The following is a 20,896-nucleotide window of genomic DNA, read 5'->3' on the forward strand; positions in this document are numbered from 1 at the left end:
AGTGTGTGTGGTGAGTGTGTGTGATGAGTGTGTGTGTGGTGAGTGTGTGTGGTGGGTGTGTGGTGAGTGTGTGTGGTGAGTGAGTGGGTGAGTGACTGTGTGTGAGTGGGTGTGAGATTGAATGAGTGAGTAAGCGAATTAGTGAGTGGGTGGGTGGGTGATTGAGTGAGTGAATGAGTGAGTAAGCGGGTGAGTGAGTGAATGAGTAAGTTGGTCGGTGAGTGAGTGAATGAGTGAGTGAGCGGATGGGTGATTGAGTAAATGAGTGAGTGGGTGAGTGAGTAAGTGAATGAGTGAGTGGTTGGGTGGGTGAGTGAATGAGTGAGTGAATGAGTGAGTGGTTGGGTGGCTGAGTGAATGGGTGAGTCAGTGAATGAGTGAGTGAGTGAATGAGTGAGTGGGTGGTTTAGTGAGGAAGTAAATGAGTGAGTGGGTGAGTGAGTGAGTAAGTGAATGAGTGAGTGGTTGGGTAGGTGAGTGAATGAGTGAGTGAATGAGTGAGTGAATGAGTGAGTGAGTGAATGAATGATTGAGTGAGTGAGTGAATGAATGAGTGATTGAGTGAGTGAGTGAATCAGTGAGTGAGTGAATGAATGAGTGAGTGAATGAGTGAGATATCGGGTGATTGAGTGGCAGCATTGCCGCCCTACGGCGGAGTCGGCGGTGGAAATTCCACATTCCTATGGCGGGGAGGGTGCGAGCCATTGGGTCACGGGACAACCCCCGCTGCTGATCTTCATGCAGCTGCTCACACGAGCGTCAAATCCCCCTGGGCACGGCGCTGTGGGGGTGGAAATTCCACGTTACTATGGTCGCGATGGCCGGCACGGCTGTGGTGGTGGTTGTTGTTGTGGTTGTTGTTGTTGTGGCGGTTGTTGTGGTTGTTGTGGTGGTTGTGGTGGTGGTTGTGGTGGTGGTTGTGGTGGTGGTTGTGGTGGTTGTTGTTGTGGTTGTGGTGGTTGTTGTTGTTGTGGTGGTGGTCGCTGAAACTCGCAGTGAGAAGCAGCCTGGGTTCAACTCCGGACACGGGCGCTGTGCCTCTGTGTGTCTGTGTGTGTGTGTGTCTGTGTGTGTGTGTCTGTGTGTGTGTGTGTGTGTCTGTGTGTGTCTGTGTGTGTGTGTCTGTGTGTGTGTGTCTGTGTGTGTGTGTCTGTGTGTGTGTGTGTCTCTGTGTGTGTGTGTCTGTGTGTGTGTGTATGTGTGTGTGTCTGTGTGTGTGTGTCTGTGTGTGTGTCTGTGTGTGTGTGTCTGTGTGTGTCTGTGTGTCTGTGTGTGTGTATCTGTGTGTGTGTTTGTGTGTGTATGTTTGTGTTCATTACCAAGACACTACGAATTAAACATGAATTTGTAACTAATAAGCTTGTGCGGAGGCCCCGGGGGGACAGGCGTCTATGACGTCTCCTGGCCAAACCCCAATTGGCGGAGCCAGGAGATTGAATCGTCACCCTCGGGGCTCCTTTGTCGGGAGCTGGACCGGTACCGCCTGGATCTCTGTGGCATTCAGGAGGTCCGGTGGATCGGTTCTGGCTCCTGCCACTATGACGGGTGGACAGTCCTCCATTCGGGGCAGGAGACTGCCAAACAACAGGGTGTGGCTCTGATTCTGAACAAAAGAATGAAGGGGGCGTGGGAGCGTGGCGGTGAGCTGTGGGAAGCTGTAAACCCCAAGATACTTTGGGCTCGCCTTCCCATCAACCGGAGGCGAGGAGTGGCGGTCGTGGTTACTTATGCCCCCACCGAAGACGAACATTCGTGGAGGGATGCAGGCAAAGCCGATGAGTCAGATGCCTTCTATGACCTCACAGGTGCTGGCTAAAGTGGCCCCTCGGGATAGAGTCATCTTGTTGGGTGACTTCAATGCCCGAGTTGGTCATGATGCTGGCACCTGGTCTGGAGTGATTTGGAAGGCATGGGTCAGATCAGCTCAATAACAACGGTACGAGGCTGCTAGATTTTTGTGCAGCCCATGGGCTTGTAATTACCAACACGCTCTTCCGGCATCGGCACATCCACACAACATCATGGATGCATGCCGGGTCCAAGCAAGAACATTTACTGGACTACATAGTGACGGACAAACGGATGCGAGCCCATGTCCTTGACACCAGGACCTACCGTGGAGCTGATCTGCCCTCTGACCATCGACTAGTCATCTGTAAGATGCGCCTGCCATTCTTCCACTCCGGTGGTGGGTGGACACCCAGGACCGCATTTCAACCTAAAGTGACCTGGTCTCAGTTAGCTGATGGAAGTTGCAAGCGAGAATTTCATCATCACTTGCAGCTGGGGTTGGCATCGTCCCCCATTCCTCTTGATGTCGAGGGTAAATGGGCGAGGTTTAGGACTGTGGCTCATGCAGCTGCAATGGCTGCTTTGGGTACGCGGTCCAGACCTCCCCAGAGACCCTGGCTGACAGAGGAGGTGTTCAGGATAGTTGAGAAAAAGCGACAGGCCCACTCTCATCGGCTACAGCATCCCACGTCGGAGAATGAGGAGGCTTACCGCAGCCTTTGCTCGGAGGTTCGGAGAGCCGTAAGGCACTGCAAGGATGGGTGGTGGTCGCGGGTTGCTGAGAATATGGAGTCTGCCTCAGTGGCAAATCACTATCAAAAAAGTTACCTGCAGCGCCACACCTATTACCATCATTAGGGGAAAAACGGTGATCCAATCTCCGACCCCCAGGAACAGGTTTGCAGATTTGCTGAGCATTTCTGAGATGTCCTGGGGGAGGGGAAATCCCTCAGCCAGGAAAACATCATGGCACAAAGTGGGGATAACCCTGCTGAGGCTGCGGTGCCTCAAATATTGGAAGAGGTCACCCCCTGTGAGTGGCTGGCTGTGGTGCCATCTGTTGAGGAAGTACTGAAGGCGATCCGGAGTCTGAGACCAAGAAAGGCACCGGGCAGAGATGATCTCTCAAGCGAAATGCTGAGGGAAGGTGGCGTTTGTGCACAGACTGCCCTATATGATATCATTACAACAGTCTGGACCCCTGGACGGGTTTCGCAGGATTGGAAGGATGCCCTGGTGGCCCCCCTTTATAAGAAGGGGGACCGCACAGACTGTAACAACTACAGGGGCAACTCACTCCTCAGTGTGTCGGGAAAGGTCCTGGCAGTGATTATTCAACATCGCCTTGCTAGGCACGCTGAGGAGAGGCTTACGGAGCCCCAATGCGGTTTCAGGAAAGGGCGGTCCTGCACAGATGCCATATTTTCTGTCCATCTGCTACAGTAGAGGTGTAGGGAATTCCAACAAGACCTACATCTCTGCTTTATAGACCTGGTCAAGGCCTATGATACCATCAGTAGGACTGGGCTTTGGGTTGTTCTTCATGCTTTGGGAGTCCCTGACCCTCTGCTCACGATCAAGAAGGACCTTCATGATGGTGAGCGGGCCCGGGTAAAACTACGTGGCCGGGAGTCAGGGCCTTTCCCTGTACACCTTGGGGTGCGACAGGGATGTCCTCTGGCTCCCACATTATTTAACATCTATTTTGACCACGTAGTTCGTGAAGCCTTTAATAGCTGTACCGGGGGAATTTCCATTTGGTACAGATATAATGGGAGGCTGATCGATGCCCGGGTGCGATCAAGGGATGGCTCCCTATTGGTCAACCACGTTATGTATGCCGATGATTTGGTAATAGCTGCTCATTCAGAGGAGGAGTTGGAGATGCTGCTGCTGAGACTGTAGCATGCCACTATGAGGTGGGGCCTTACCATCAGCCCCACCAAAACTAAGCACCTGTCTGGGTATTTTGTACCATTGGACACTCCACCTCCACAACTCCCAATCGGTGATGTGGCAATAGTGGAGAGAGTGGAGAGTTTCCCATACCTGGGTAGTGTGCTTATGACCGGCTCCAGTTTAACAGCAGAGGTCTCACTCCGAATCAGTCGAGCGTCTATATACTTTAATCGATCTTAATTTAGGAGCTTTCGTGACTGCAGGAATTATTCTTTGGTTCTTTTCGGTTAAGTCACGTCTAAAAATAAAATAATAAATTCAAATAACATGTATGTCTGTCTATAGTTTTCTAGTTAGATTTTTGTTGCTATTTCTTTTATGCCTGATGATGATTGCTTGTGTTGCAATCGAAACGTCGTAATATGTTATTTGAATTTATTATTTTATTTTTAGACGTGACTTAACCGAAAAGAACCAAATAATACTTTAATAGGTTGTGTAACGCTGTATGGAAGCTACCTGGTCTGTCGCTCCGCACGAAGCTTCAGGTCTTCTCGGCCACAGTCATTCCCTCCCTTCTCTACGCTTGCGAAACGTGGACCCCCCTAATGGAACATATTCGCCGGTTGGAAACATTTAGGCTGGCCTGTCTACGATCCATTCTGGGTTTAACCAGGCTGGATTGTGTGAGGAGCTCACAAATCCTTGAAAGATCTGGGCAAAGTCCCATCGGTGAGCTCCTCCGGCAGGCAAGGCTGCGTTGGCTGGGTCACGTAGCCCGCATGCCCAGCCACCGCATGCCTAAACAGCTTTTGTTCGGCCGGATCGAGGGGGCTAAACGGACGCGGCACGGGCTGGAGAAGAGATGGAGTGATGTGGTACAAGTGGACGTGGAGCTGAGTGGACTTGCCGATGACTGGTACCAGCGGTGTCAAGATCGGCCTCTGTGGAGGAGGCTCGTGATGGACGCTACTGGGCAGTTGGAGGCAGTCGCCTTCCAACAACAACGGAGGGCGGAGGAACGACGCTCACAACAACGAGCGGAGGTGGATAAAGCACAGCAAGTTGGTACAGTAGGGGGCACAGGTGGTGCATCAGCCAGTCATCTCGGTCATCTCGGTCAGTCGACCAGTGGCACCTGGGTCTGCCCCGTGACCTCCTGCCAGCGGGCGTTCAACACTTCACGTGGCCTCAAGGTGCACATGGCCTGGCACAAGCGTCGTGGTGACGTCACTGCCACTTAGTGGCGAATGGCGGTTGTTGTTGTTGTGTGTGTGTGTGGAGTTTGTGTTTCTCTGTGTGTGTGGAGTTTGTGTCTCTTTGTGTGTGTGTGGAGTGTGTGTGTTCTACGGAGTGTGAGAGTGAGTGAGTGTGTGAATGAGTGAGTGTGTGAGTGAGTGTGTGAGTGTTTTTTTGAGTGAATGAGTGTGTGTGTGACTGAGTGTGTGAGTGACTGTGTGAATGAGTGAGTGAATGAGTGTGTGGGTGTGTTAGTGAGTGTCTGAGTGAATGAGTGAGTGAATGAGTGTGTGAGTGTGTGAATGAGTGTGATGATGGTGATGATGGTGATGCTGATGATGGTGATGATGGTGACGTTGGTGATGGTGATGATGGTGATGCTGATGATGGTAATGATGGTGACGATGGTGATGGTGATGCTGATGATGGTGATGATGGTGACGATGGTGATGATGGTGATGATGATGGTGATGACGATGATGATGACGATGATGGTGACGGTGATGATGGTGATGGTGATGTTGGTGATAATGGTGATGATGGTGATGATGATGGTTATGATGGTGATGATGGTGATGATGATGGTTATGATGGTGATGATGATGGTTATATGACGAGGGTGATGACGGTGATGATGACGGTGATGATGATGGTGATGATGATGGTGATGATGGTGATGATGATAATGATGGTGATGGTGGTGATGATGATGGTGATGGTGATGATGGTGATGACGATGGTGATGATGGTGATGATGATGGTGATGATGATGGTGATGACGATGATGATGACGGTGATGATGATGATGATGATGGTGATGATGGTGATGGTGATGATGGTGATGATGATGGTGATGATGGTGGTGATGGTGATGATGGTGATGATGATGTTGATAATGATGGTGATGATTTTGATGGTGATGATGGTGATGATGGTGATGATGATGGTGATGATGGTGATGATGATGGTGATGATGGTTGCAAGCCATTTGAGAGCCATCATTCAGCGGTCTGTGTGCGTCAAAGCGAGTTCAGCTCGCAAAGGAAGTGTTCACTGCGACATTCATCTTCGTGAAACATGAAAGAGATGAAGACGAACAATGAATGTGGTCGTCTCGGCTTTTTTATTTTTTTAAAAACGTTCTTCAAAAGGCGAAGCAATGTACGGCACCGCACGCACGCAAAGCAACGATCACCCAGGTAGCCGTGGACAGAATGTCGGGGCAAGTGTTGTCAGCGAGTAGCACACTCAGCCACACTCACTGATACTCACTACCACTCACCCACACACTCCCACACTCACCCACACACTCACTAACGCACTCACTCACGCACTCACTCACACACACACTCACACACTCACTCACACACTCACTGACACTCACTACCACTCACCCACACAATCAACCACACTCACTACCACTCACCCACACACTCCCACACTCACCCACACACTCACTCACGCACTCAACCACACACTCACACTCACTCACTCGCACACTCAACCACACACTCACTGACACTCACGACCAATCACCCACACACTCATTCATCCCCAACATTCACTCACGCACACACTCACATACACTCACTCGCACACTCAACCACACACTCACCCACACACTCACACACTCAACCACACAATCAACCCCACTCACTCCCACTCACCCACACACTCACCCACACACACACACTCACCCACACACTCACCCACACACTCACTCCCACTCACCCACACACTCAATCACACACTCACCCACACACTCACCCACACACTCACTCCCACTCACCCACACACTCACACACACACTCACCCTTCGTTTTGGTAAGGGCTGATGGTAAGGCCCCACCTCTTAGTGGCATGCTCCAGGTTCAGCAGCAGCACCTCCAACTCCTCCTCTGAGTGATCAGCAATTATCAGATCATTGGCATACGTAACATGGTTGAGCAATACGGATCCATCCCTTGACTGCACCCACGCATCGATCAGCCTCCCAATGTATCTGTCCCAGATGGAAATTCCTTTAATACAGCTATTGAAGGCTTCCTGAACTAGGTGGTCGAAATAGATGTTAAATAATGTGGGAGCCAGAGGACATCCCTGTCACACCCCAAGGTGTACAGGGAATGGCTCCGACTTCCGCTCACCATCATGAACGTCCTTAATGATCGTGAGCAGAGGGTCAGGGACGCTAAAAGCACGACGAACAACCCAGAGCCCAGGCCTACTGATGGTATCATAGACCATTACTAGGTCAATAAAGCACAGATGTAGGTCTTCTTGGAATTCCTACACCTCTGCTGTTGCAGACGAACAGAAAATATGGCATCTGTGCAGGACCGCCCTTTCATCTAACTGCATTGGGGCTCTGCAAGCCTCTCCTCAGAGTGCCTAGCAAGGCGATGTTGAATAATCCTTGCCAGGACCTTTCCCGGCACACTGAGGAGTGAGATGCCCCTGTAGTTGTTACATTATGTGCGGTCCCCATTCTTAAAGAGGGGGACGACCAGGGCATCCTTCCAATCTTGCGGTACCCGTCCAGAAGTCCAGACTGTTGTTATGATGTCATGGAGGGCAGTCTGTGCACAAATGTCACCCTCCCTCAGTATTTTACTTGGGAGATTATCTCTGCCCCGGTGCCTTTCCTGGTCTCAGACTCCGGATCGCCTTCAGTACTTCCTCAACAGATGGCACCTCAGCCAGCCACTCACAGGGGGTGACTTCCTCCTCCAGTATTTGAGGCACCGCAGCCTCAGCAGTGTCATCCCCACTTTGTGCACGTTGTTTTCCAGGCTGAGGGATTTCCCCTCCCCTAGGATCTCAGAAATGCTCAGCAAATTTGCTAACCTGTTCTCGGGGTCGGAGATTGGATCACCGTTCTTTACCGTAATGATGGTAATAGGTATGGTGCTACAAGTAAACGTTTTGATGGAGTTAAAGAGCGATTTTTTTTATCTCAATCCATTGAGGCAGACTCCATCTCCTCACCACCCATCCTTGCAGCGCCTCAAGGCTCTCCGAACCTCTGAGCGAAGGGATGCTGATTAGAGTGGGCCTGTCGCTTTTTCTCAGCCAGCCTGAACACCTTCTCTGTCAGCCAGGGTCTCTGGGAAGGTCTGGACCGCATACCCAAAGCAGCCATTGCAGCTGCATGAGTCACAGTCCTAAACCTCGCCCATTTACCCTCGACATCAGGAGGAGTGGGGGACGATGCCAAACCCAACAACAAGCAATGATTACATTCTAGCTTGAAACTTTCATCAGCTAACTGAGACCAGGCCACTATGGGTTTGAATGGGGTCCTGGGTGTACACCCACCAACGGAGTGGAAGAATGGCAGGCGCATCTTACAGATGACTAGTCGATGGTCAGAGGGAAGATCAGCTCCACGGTATGTCCTGGTGTCGAGGAAATGGGGCAGCATCCGCTGTTCTGTCACTATGTAGTCCAGCATATGTTCTTGCTTGGACCCGGCATGCAACAATGATGTGTGGATACACACTGGAAGAGCGTGTTGGTAATTACAAGCCCATGGGCTGCACACAAATCAAACAGCCTCCTGCCGTTGTTATTGAGCTGATTTAGCCCATGCCTTCCAATCACTCCAGACCAGGTGCTAGCATCATGACCAACTCGGGCATTGAAGTCACCCAACAAGATGACTCTATCCCAAGGGGCCACTTTAGCTAGCACCTGTGACAGGAGGTCATAGAAGGCATCTGACTCATCGGCCTTGCCTTCATCCCTCCACAGATGTTCGTCTTCAGTGGGGGCATAAGTAACCACGACTGCCACTCCTCGCCTCTGGTTGTTGGGAAGGTGAACCCAAAGTAGCCTGGGGCTTACAGCTTCCCACACCTCACCGCCACGCTCCCACGCCCCCTTCATTCTTTTGTTCAGAAGAAGAGCCACACCCTGTTGTTTGGCAGTCTCCTGCCCCGAGTAGAGGACTGTGCACCCCTCATGGTGGCAGGTGCCAGAACCGGTCCACCGGACCTCTTGAATGCCACAGAGATCCAGGCGGTACCGGTCCAGCTCCCGACAGAGGAGTGGAAGCCTCTCCTCCGCAGTGAGCGTTCGAACATTCCACGTGGCCACACGAAGTGGCTTTTTGTTGTTTCTGGAGGAGCCCCGAGGGTAAGATTCAGTCTCCTGGCTCCGCCAAATGGGTTTGGCCAGGAGACGTCATAGACGCCTGTCCCCCCCGGGGCCTATTAATTACATTTTTCAGTCGTGGTTTGGTGGTAATTAATTGAAGGTGGAGGGGTTACCAGCCCCTCGCACCCGTCCAGAGCCCCTTGAGGGAATGGCAAATCTAAGTTGTCCCTCCCCCCATGGCACTGCCCACCACAGCGTCGTATCCAGCACCACGGGGAGGTACGGAGCTGTTTTTGCCCGAGGGTCGATTGCCTCCAACTGCCCAGTAGCAGCGTCCTTCACGAGCATCCTCCTCCTCCACAGAGGCCGATGTTGACACCACTGGTACCGGTCTTTGGCAAGTCCACTCAGCTCCACATCTTCCCATACCGCATCAGCTCCAATTCTTCTCTAGGCCATGTCGTGCCCATTTAGCCCTCTCTATATGGCCAAACAAAAGCTGCTTGGGCATGCGGTGGCTGGGCATGCGGGCTACATGACCCAGCCAATGCAACCTTGCCTACGGGAGGAGCTCACCGATGGGACTTTGTCCAGATCTTTCAAGGATTTGTGAGCATCCTCACACAATCCAGCCTGGTTAAACCCCGCGTAAACACACACACACACAAAGGAGTGGGTACACACACGCACAAAGGAGTGGGTACACACACACACACACAAAGGAGTGGGTACACACACGCACACAAAGGCGTAGAAACACACACACAGAATAGAAAGATCGAACGTGTGTAGCTCTAACAGATTGTTGGGCTGCTATTGAGTAGCAGCAGCAACAACAACAATGAAAGCTGCCGGCACTGTGGGCACACGAGGGGGTGGGTTGCCAGTACCACGCCCGGCCGCCTTTGTCTCCCCAGTGGCGATGTTTACTACACCACACCAGGTACTCATTTGAGGCTGAGTCGATCTAGGGGAGGAGGCCCAGGACCGGTTCAGATAATCGTCACAGGCGATGTTAGCCGTGAGAGGGAATCGAACTCAGGTGACCAGGTTCGTAGCGAAGCGTAGCGCTACGCACTACACTACCTCTCCCCACAATCTATAGACACACAAACTCACTCACACACACTCACTCATTCTACTCACTCACACTCACTCACACACATTCACACTCACTCACCACAAACACTCACTCACACACTCACACACCCACACACTCACACACCCACACACTCACCCACACACTCACTCAAGCACACACTCACAAACTCACCGACACTCACTAGCACTCACACAATCCAGCCTGGTTAACCCAGGATGGATCGTAGGCAGGCCAGCCTAAATGTTTCTAACTGGCGGCAAAGATGCTCCATTAGGGGGGGTCCACGTTTCGCAAGTGTAGAGAAGGGAGGGAATGACCGTGGCCGAGAAGACCTGAAGCTTCGTGCGGAGCGACAGACCAGGTAGCTTCCACACAGCGTTACGCAACCGATGAAAAGATATTGCCGCTCGACTGATTCGGAGTGAAACCTCTGCTGTTAAACTGGAGCCGTTTATAAGCACACTGCCCAGGTGTGGAAAACTCTCCACACTTTCCACAACTCCCCCATCACCGATTGGGAGTTGTGGGAGTGGAGTGTCCGATGATACAAAATACCCAGGCAGGTGCTTAGTTTTGGTGGGGCTGATGGTAAGGCCCCATCTCTTAGTGGCAAGCTCCAGTCTCAGCAGCAGTGTCTCCAACTCGTCCTTTGAATGAGCAGCTTTTACCAAATCATCGGCATACATAACGTGGTTGACCAATAGGGAGCCATCCCTTGATCGCACCGGGGCATCGATCAGCCTCCCATTATATCTGTACCAAATGGAAATTCCCCGGGTACAGCAATTTAAGGCTTTACGAACTACGCAGTCGAAATAGATGTTAAATAATGTGGGAGCCAGAGGACATCCCTGTCGCACCCCAAGGTGTACAGGGAAAGGCTCCGACTCCCGGCCACGTAGTTTTACCCGGGCCCGCTCACCATCATGAAGGCCCTTAATGATCGTGAGCAGAGGGTCAGGGACTCCGAAAGCACGATGAACAACCCAGAGCCCAGGCCTACTGATGGTACCATAGGCCTTGACTAGGTCAATAAAGCAGAGATGTAGGTCTTGGAGTTAAATAGAGATTTGTGATCGCGGGCCACTGAGGCAGACTCCATCTCCTCAGCAACCCGTGACCACCACCCATCCTTGCAGCGCCTCACGGCTCTCCGAACCTCTGAGCGAAGGCTGCAGTAAGCCTCCTCATTCTCCGACGTGGGATGCTGTAGACGATGAGAGTGGACCTGTCGCTTTTTCTCAACTAACTTGAACACCTCCTCTGTCAGCCAGGGTCTCTGTGGAGGTCTGGACCGCGTACCCAAAGCAGCCATTGCAGCTGCATGTGCCACAGTCTTAACCTCGCCCATTTACCCTCGACATCAGGAGGCGTGGGGGACGATGCCAACCCCAGCCGCAAGCGATGATGAAATTCTATTCTTAGGTTTTCTCGGTAAAGTCACGTAGGTAAAACATTTTAATTAATAAAAGTAAAAATAAAAAATATTTTTATTTTACTTTTACCGAAAAAAACTAAGAATATGAATCCTTGCAGTCACGAAAGCTTCAAATCTAGAATGCAATTCTAATATGCAACTTTCATCAGCTAGCTGAGATCAGACACAGAGAGACACGCACACACAGACATAGAGCGACACGCATACTCAGACACATACCACAGAGACAATGGAGGCTCTTGTCACCTTGAGCAGACTGGCGGCAGCTTCTGTTACGGGCGCCACGCCCGGCGGGTTTTGTCTGTTCAGCGGCGATGTCCACCACGACACCACCACCACCACGACACCACCACCACGACACCACCACGACACCACCACCACCACGACACCACCACCACCACCACGACACCACCACGACACCACGACCACGACACCACCACCACGACCACCACGACACCACCACCACCACCACGACACCACCACGACACCACCACCACCACGACCACCACCACACCACAACCACCACGACCACCACCACACCACGATCACCACCACCACCACGACACCACCACCACCACCACGACACCACCACGACACCACGACCACGACACCACCACCACGACCACCACGACACCACCACCACGACACCACCACCACGACACCACCACCACCACGACCACCACCACACCACAACCACCACGACCACCACCACACCACGACCACCACCACCACCACCACGACACCACCACCACCACCACGACACCACCACGACACCACGACCACGACACCACCACCACGACCACCACGACACCACCACCACCACCACCACCACGACACCACCACCACGACACCACCACCACCACGACACCACCACCACCACGACCACCACCACACCACAACCACCACGACCACCACCACACCACGACCACCACCACCACCACCACCACGACACCACCACCACCACGACACCACCACGACACCACGACCACGACACCACCACCACAACCACCACGACACCACCACCACCACGACACCACCACCACGACCACCACGACATACCACCACCACCACCACGACACCACCACCACGACACCACCACCACCACCACGAACACCACACCACCACGACACCACCACCACCACGACCACCACCACCACCACCACGACACCACCACCACCACGACACCACCACCACCACCACGACCACCACCACCACGACACCACCACCACCACGACACCATCACCACGACACCACCACGACCACCACCACCACCACGACACCATCACCACGACACCACCACGACCGCCACCACGACCACGACACCACCACCACGACCACCACGACACCACCACCACCACCACGACCACCACGACACCACCACCACCACGACCACCACCACCACGACACCACCACCACAACACCAGTGTCCCTGGGGGGGTCACAGTGTCCCTGGGGGGGTCACAGTGTCGCTGGGGGGGTCACAATGACACTGGGGGGTCACAATGACACTGGGGGAGTCACAGTGACACTGGGGGAGTCACAGTGACACTGGGGGAGTCACAATGACACTGGGGGGTCACAATGACACTGGGGGGTCACAATGAGACTGGGGGAGTCACAGTGACACTGGGGGAGTCACAATGACACTGGGGGAGTCACAATGACACTGGGGGAGTCACAATGACACTGGGGAGTCACAATGACACTGGGGGGTCACAATGACACTGGGGGGTCACAATGACACTGGGGGAGTCACAGTGACACTGGGGGAGTCACAGTGACACTGGGGGAATCACAATGACACTGGGGGGTCACAATGACACTGGGGGGTCACAATGACACTGGGGGGTCACAGTGACACTGGGGGGGTCACAATGACACTGGGGGGTCACAATGACACTGGGGGGGTCACAGTGACACTGGGGAGTCACAATGACACTGGGGGGGTCACAGTGACACTGGGGGAGTCACAATGACACTGGGGGAGTCACAGTGACACTGGGGGAGTCACAATGACACTGGGGGGGGGTCACAGTGACACTGGGGGAGTCACAGTGACACTGGGGGAGTCACAATGACACTGGGGGAGTCACAATGACACTGGGAAAGTCACAGTGACACTGGGGGAGTCACAGTGACACTGGGGGGGTCACAGTGACACTGGGGGAGTCACAATGACACTGGGGGGGTCACAATGACACTGGGGGAGTCACAGTGACACTGGGGAGTCACAGTGACACTGGGGGAGTCACAATGACACTGGGGAGTCACAATTACACTGGGGGAGTCACAATGACACTGGGGGAGTCACAGTGACACTGGGGGAGTCACAGTGACACTGGGGGAGTCACAGTGACACTGGGGGAGTCACAATGACACTGGGGGAGTCACAGTGACACTGGGGGAGTCACAGTGACACTGGGGGAGTCACAGTGACACTGGGGGAGTCACAGTGACACTGGGGGAGTCACAATGACACTGGGGGAGTCACAATGACACTGGGGGAGTCACAATGACACTGGGGGAGTCACAATGACACTGGGGGAGTCACAATGACACTGGGGAGTCACAATGACACTAGGGGGGTCACAGTGACACTGGGGAGGTCACAGTGACACTGGGGGAGTCACAATGACACTGGGGGAGTCACAGTGACACTGGGGGAGTCACAGTGACACTGGGGGAGTCACAGTGACACTGGGGGAGTCACAGTGACACTGGGGGAGTCACAATGACACTGGGGGAGTCACAATGACACTGGGGGAGTCACAGTGACACTGGGGGAGTCACAATGACACTGGGGGAGTCACAATGACACTGGGGAGTCACAATGACACTGGGGGGTCACAATGACACTGGGGGGTCACAATGACACTGGGGGAGTCACAGTGACACTGGGGGAGTCACAGTGACACTGGGGGAGTCACAATGACACTGGGGGGTCACAATGACACTGGGGGGTCACAATGACACTGGGGGAGTCACAGTGACACTGGGGGAGTCACAATGACACTGGGGGGTCACAGTGACACTGGGGGGGTCACAATGACACTGGGGGGTCACAATGACACTGGGGGGGTCACAGTGACACTGGGGAGTCACAATGACACTGGGGGGGTCACAGTGACACTGGGGGAGTCACAATGACACTGGGGAGTCACAGTGACACTGGGGGAGTCACAATGACACTGGGGGGGTCACAATGACACTGGGGGGGTCACAGTGACACTGGGGGAGTCACAATGACACTGGGGGGGTCACAGTGACACTGGGGGAGTCACAGTGACACTGGGGGAGTCACAATGACACTGGGGGAGTCACAATGACATTGGGAAAGTCACAGTGACACTGGGGGAGTCACAATGACACTGGGGGGGTAACAATGACACTGGGGAGTCACAGTGACACTGGGGGAGTCACAATGACACTGGGGGGGGTCACAATGACACTGGGGAGTCACAATGACACTGGGGGAGTCACAATGACACTGGGGGAGTCACAGTGACACTGGGGGAGTCACAGTGACACTGGGGGAGTCACAGTGACACTGGGGGAGTCACAATGACACTGGGGGAGTCACAATGACACTGGGGGAGTCACAATGACACTGGGGGGTCACAGTGACACTGGGGGAGTCACAATGACACTGGGGGAGTCACAGTGACACTGGGGGAGTCACAGTGACACTGGGGGAGTCACAGTGACACTGGGGGAGTCACAGTGACACTGGGGGAGTCACAGTGACACTGGGGGAGTCACAGTGACACTGTGGGAGTCACAATGACACTGGGGGAGTCACAATGACACTGGGGGAGTCACAGTGACACTGGGGAGTCACAATGACACTGGGGGGGTCACAGTGACACTGGGGGAGTCACAATGACACTGGGGGAGTCACAGTGACACTGGGGGAGTCACAATGACACTGGGGGGGGTCACAGTGACACTGGGGGAGTCACAGTGACACTGGGGGAGTCACAATGACACTGGGGGAGTCACAATGACACTGGGAAAGTCACAGTGACACTGGGGGAGTCACAGTGACACTGGGGGGGTCACAGTGACACTGGGGGAGTCACAATGACACTGGGGGGGTCACAATGACACTGGGGGAGTCACAGTGACACTGGGGAGTCACAGTGACACTGGGGGAGTCACAATGACACTGGGGAGTCACAATTACACTGGGGGAGTCACAATGACACTGGGGGAGTCACAGTGACACTGGGGGAGTCACAGTGACACTGGGGGAGTCACAGTGACACTGGGAGGGTCACAATGACACTGGGGGAGTCACAATGACACTGGGGGGGTCACAATGACACTGGGGGAGTCACAATGACACTGGGGGGGTCACAATGACACTGGGGGGGTCACAATGACACTGGGGAGTCACAATGACACTGGGGGGGTCACAGTGACACTGGGGAGGTCACAGTGACACTGGGGGAGTCACAGTGACACTGGGGGAGTCACAGTGACACTGGGGGAGTCACAGTGACACTGGGGGAGTCACAGTGACACTGGGGGGGGGGTCACAATGACACTGGGGGGGTCACAATGACACTGGGGGAGTCACAGTGACACTGGGGGAGTCACAGTGACACTGGGGGAGTCACAGTGACACTGGGGGAGTCACAATGACACTGGGGGAGTCACAGTGACACTGGGGGAGTCACAATGACACTGGGGCAGTCACAATGACACTGGGGGAGTCACAATGACACTGGGGAGTCACAGTGACACTGGGGGAGTCACAATGACACTGGGGGAGTCACAATGACATTGGGAAAGTCACAGTGACACTGGGGGAGTCACAATGACACTGGGGGGGTAACAATGACACTGGGGAGTCACAGTGACACTGGGGGAGTCACAATGACACTGGGGGGGTCACAATGACACTGGGGAGTCACAATGACACTGGGGGAGTCACAATGACACTGGGGGAGTCACAGTGACACTGGGGGAGTCACAGTGACACTGGGGGAGTCACAGTGACACTGGGGGAGTCACAATGACACTGGGGGAGTCACAATGACACTGGGGGAGTCACAATGACACTGGGGGGTCACAGTGACACTGGGGGAGTCACAATGACACTGGGGGAGTCACAGTGACACTGGGGGAGTCACAGTGACACTGGGGGAGTCACAGTGACACTGGGGGAGTCACAGTGACACTGGGGGAGTCACAGTGACACTGGGGGAGTCACAGTGACACTGTGGGAGTCACAATGACACTGGGGGAGTCACAATGACACTGGGGGAGTCACAGTGACACTGGGGAGTCACAATGACACTGGGGGGGTCACAGTGACACTGGGGGAGTCACAATGACACTGGGGGAGTCACAGTGACACTGGGGGAGTCACAATGACACTGGGGGGGGTCACAGTGACACTGGGGGAGTCACAGTGACACTGGGGGAGTCACAATGACACTGGGGGAGTCACAATGACACTGGGAAAGTCACAGTGACACTGGGGGAGTCACAGTGACACTGGGGGGGTCACAGTGACACTGGGGGAGTCACAATGACACTGGGGGGGTCACAATGACACTGGGGGAGTCACAGTGACACTGGGGAGTCACAGTGACACTGGGGGAGTCACAATGACACTGGGGAGTCACAATTACACTGGGGGAGTCACAATGACACTGGGGGAGTCACAGTGACACTGGGGGAGTCACAGTGACACTGGGGGAGTCACAGTGACACTGGGGGAGTCACAATGACACTGGGGGAGTCACAGTGACACTGGGGGAGTCACAGTGACACTGGGGGAGTCACAGTGACACTGGGGGAGTCACAGTGACACTGGGGGAGTCACAATGACACTGGGGGAGTCACAATGACACTGGGGGAGTCACAATGACACTGGGGGAGTCACAATGACACTGGGGGAGTCACAATGACACTGGGGGAGTCACAATGACACTGGGGAGTCACAATGACACTAGGGGGGTCACAGTGACACTGGGGAGGTCACAGTGACACTGGGGGAGTCACAATGACACTGGGGGAGTCACAGTGACACTGGGGGAGTCACAGTGACACTGGGGGAGTCACAGTGACACTGGGGGAGTCACAGTGACACTGGGGGAGTCACAATGACACTGGGGGATTCACAATGACACTGGGGGAGTCACAGTGACACTGGGGGAGTCACAATGACACTGGGGGAGTCACAATGACACTGGGGAGTCACAATGACACTGGGGGGTCACAATGACACTGGGGGGTCACAATGACACTGGGGGAGTCACAGTGACACTGGGGGAGTCACAGTGACACTGGGGGAGTCACAATGACACTGGGGGGTCACAATGACACTGGGGGGTCACAATGACACTGGGGGAGTCACAGTGACACTGGGGGAGTCACAATGACATTGGGGGAGTCACAGTGACACTGGGGGAGTCACAATGACACTGGGGGGTCACAGTGACACTGGGGGGGTCACAATGACACTGGGGGGTCACAATGACACTGGGGGGGTCACAGTGACACTGGGGAGTCACAATGACACTGGGGGGGTCACAGTGACACTGGGGGAGTCACAATGACACTGGGGAGTCACAGTGACACTGGGGGAGTCACAATGACACTGGGGGGGTCACAATGACACTGGGGGGGTCACAGTGACACTGGGGGAGTCACAATGACACTGGGGGGGTCACAGTGACACTGGGGGAGTCACAGTGACACTGGGGGAGTCACAATGACACTGGGGGAGTCACAATGACATTGGGAAAGTCACAGTGACACTGGGGGAGTCACAATGACACTGGGGGGGTAACAATGACACTGGGGAGTCACAGTGACACTGGGGGAGTCACAATGACACTGGGGGGGTCACAATGACACTGGGGAGTCACAATGACACTGGGGGAGTCACAATGACACTGGGGGAGTCACAGTGACACTGGGGGAGTCACAGTGACACTGGGAGAGTCACAGTGACACTGGGGGAGTCACAATGACACTGGGGGAGTCACAATGACACTGGGGGAGTCACAATGACACTGGGGGGTCACAGTGACACTGGGGGAGTCACAATGACACTGGGTGAGTCACAGTGACACTGGGGGAGTCACAGTGACACTGGGGGAGTCACAGTGACACTGGGGGAGTCACAGTGACACTGGGGGAGTCACAGTGACACTGGGGGAGTCACAGTGACACTGGGGGAGTCACAGTGACACTGTGGGAGTCACAATGACACTGGGGGAGTCACAATGACACTGGGGGAGTCACAATGACACTGGGGGAGTCACAGTGACACTGGGGGAGTCACAATGACACTGGGGGAGTCACAGTGACACTGGGAGGGTCACAATGACACTGGGGGAGTCACAATGACACTGGGGGGGTCACAATGACACTGGGGGAGTCACAATGACACTGGGGGGGTCACAATGACACTGGGGGGGTCACAATGACACTGGGGAGTCACAATGACACTGGGGGGGTCACAGTGACACTGGGGAGGTCACAGTGACACTGGGGGAGTCACAGTGACACTGGGGGAGTCACAGTGACACTGGGGGAGTCACAGTGACACTGGGGGAGTCACAGTGACACTGGGGGAGTCACAGTGACACTGGGGGGGGGTCACAATGACACTGGGGGGGTCACAATGACACTGGGGGAGTCACAGTGACACTGGGGGAGTCACAGTGACACTGGGGGAGTCACAGTGACACTGGGGGAGTCACAATGACACTGGGGGAGTCACAGTGACACTGGGGGAGTCACAATGACACTGGGGCAGTCACAATGACACTGGGGGAGTCACAATGACACTGGGGGAGTCACAATGACACTGGGGGAGTCACAATGACACTGGGGAGTCACAATGACACTGGGGGGGTCACAGTGACACTGGGGAGGTCACAGTGACACTTGGGGAGTCACAATGACACTGGGGGAGTCACAGTGACACTGGGGGAGTCACAGTGACACTGGGGGAGTCACAGTGACACTGGGGGAGTCACAGTGACACTGGGGGGGGGTCACAATGACACTGGGGGGGGTCACAATGACACTGGGGGAGTCACAGTGACACTGGGGGAGTCACAGTGACACTGGGGGAGTCACAGTGACACTGGGGGAGTCACAATGACACTGGGGGAGTCACAGTGACACTGGGGGGGTCACAATGACACTGGGGGGGTCACAATGACACTGGGAGGGTCACAATGACACTGGGGGGTCACAATGACACTGGGGGGGTCACAGTGACACGGGGGAGTCACAGTGACACTGGGGGAGTCACAATGACACTGGGGGGGTCACAGTGACACTGGGGGAGTCACAGTGACACTGGAGGGGTCACAGTGACCCTGGGGGAGTCACAGTGACACTGGGGGAGTCACAGTGACACTGGGGGGGTCACAATGACACTGGGGGGGTCACAGTGACACTGGGGGAGTCACAGTGACACTGGGGGGGTCACAGTGACACTGGGGGGGTCACAATGACACTGGGGGGGTCACAGTGACACTGGGGGAGTCACAGTGACACTGGTGGAGTCACAGTGACACTGGGGGAGTCACAGTGACACTGGTGGAGTCACAATGACACTGGGGGAGTCACAGTGACACTGGGGGGGTCACAGTGACACTGGGGGGGTCACAGTGACACTGGGGGGGTCACAATGACACTGGGGGGGTCACAATGACACTGGGGGAGTCACGGTGACACTGGGGGTGTCACGGTGACACTGAGGGGGTCACGGTGACACTGGGGGGGGTCACGGTGACACTGGGGGGGTCACGGTGACACTGAGGGGGTCACGGTGACACTGGGGGGGTCACAGTGACACTGGGGGGGGTCACGGTGACACTGGGGGGGTCACGGTGACACTGAGGGGGTCACGGTGACACTGGGGGGGGGGTCACGGTGACACTGGGGGGGTCACAATGACACTGGGGGGTCACAATGACACTGGGGGGGTCACGGTGACACTGGGGGTGTCACGGTGACACTGGGGGGGTCACGGTGACACTGAGGGGATCACGGTGACACTGGGGGGGGTCACGGTGACACTGGGGGGGTCACAGTGACACTGGGGGGGGTCACGGTGACACTGGGGGGGGTCACGGTGACACTGGGGGGGTCACGGTGACACTGGGGGGGTCACGGTGACACTGGGGGGGTCACGGTGACACTGAGGGGGTCACGGTGACACTGGGGGGGTCACAGTGACACTGGGGGGGGGTCACGGTGACACTGGGGGGGTCACGGTGACACTGGGGGGGTCACGGTGACACTGGGGGGGGGGTCACGGTGACACTGGGGGGGTCACGGTGACACTGGGGGGG

This window comes from Lampetra planeri, chromosome 68 (assembly GCF_965212315.1).
Source record: "Lampetra planeri chromosome 68, kcLamPlan1.2.h2, whole genome shotgun sequence".
Lineage (NCBI taxonomy): Eukaryota > Metazoa > Chordata > Hyperoartia > Petromyzontiformes > Petromyzontidae > Lampetra > Lampetra planeri.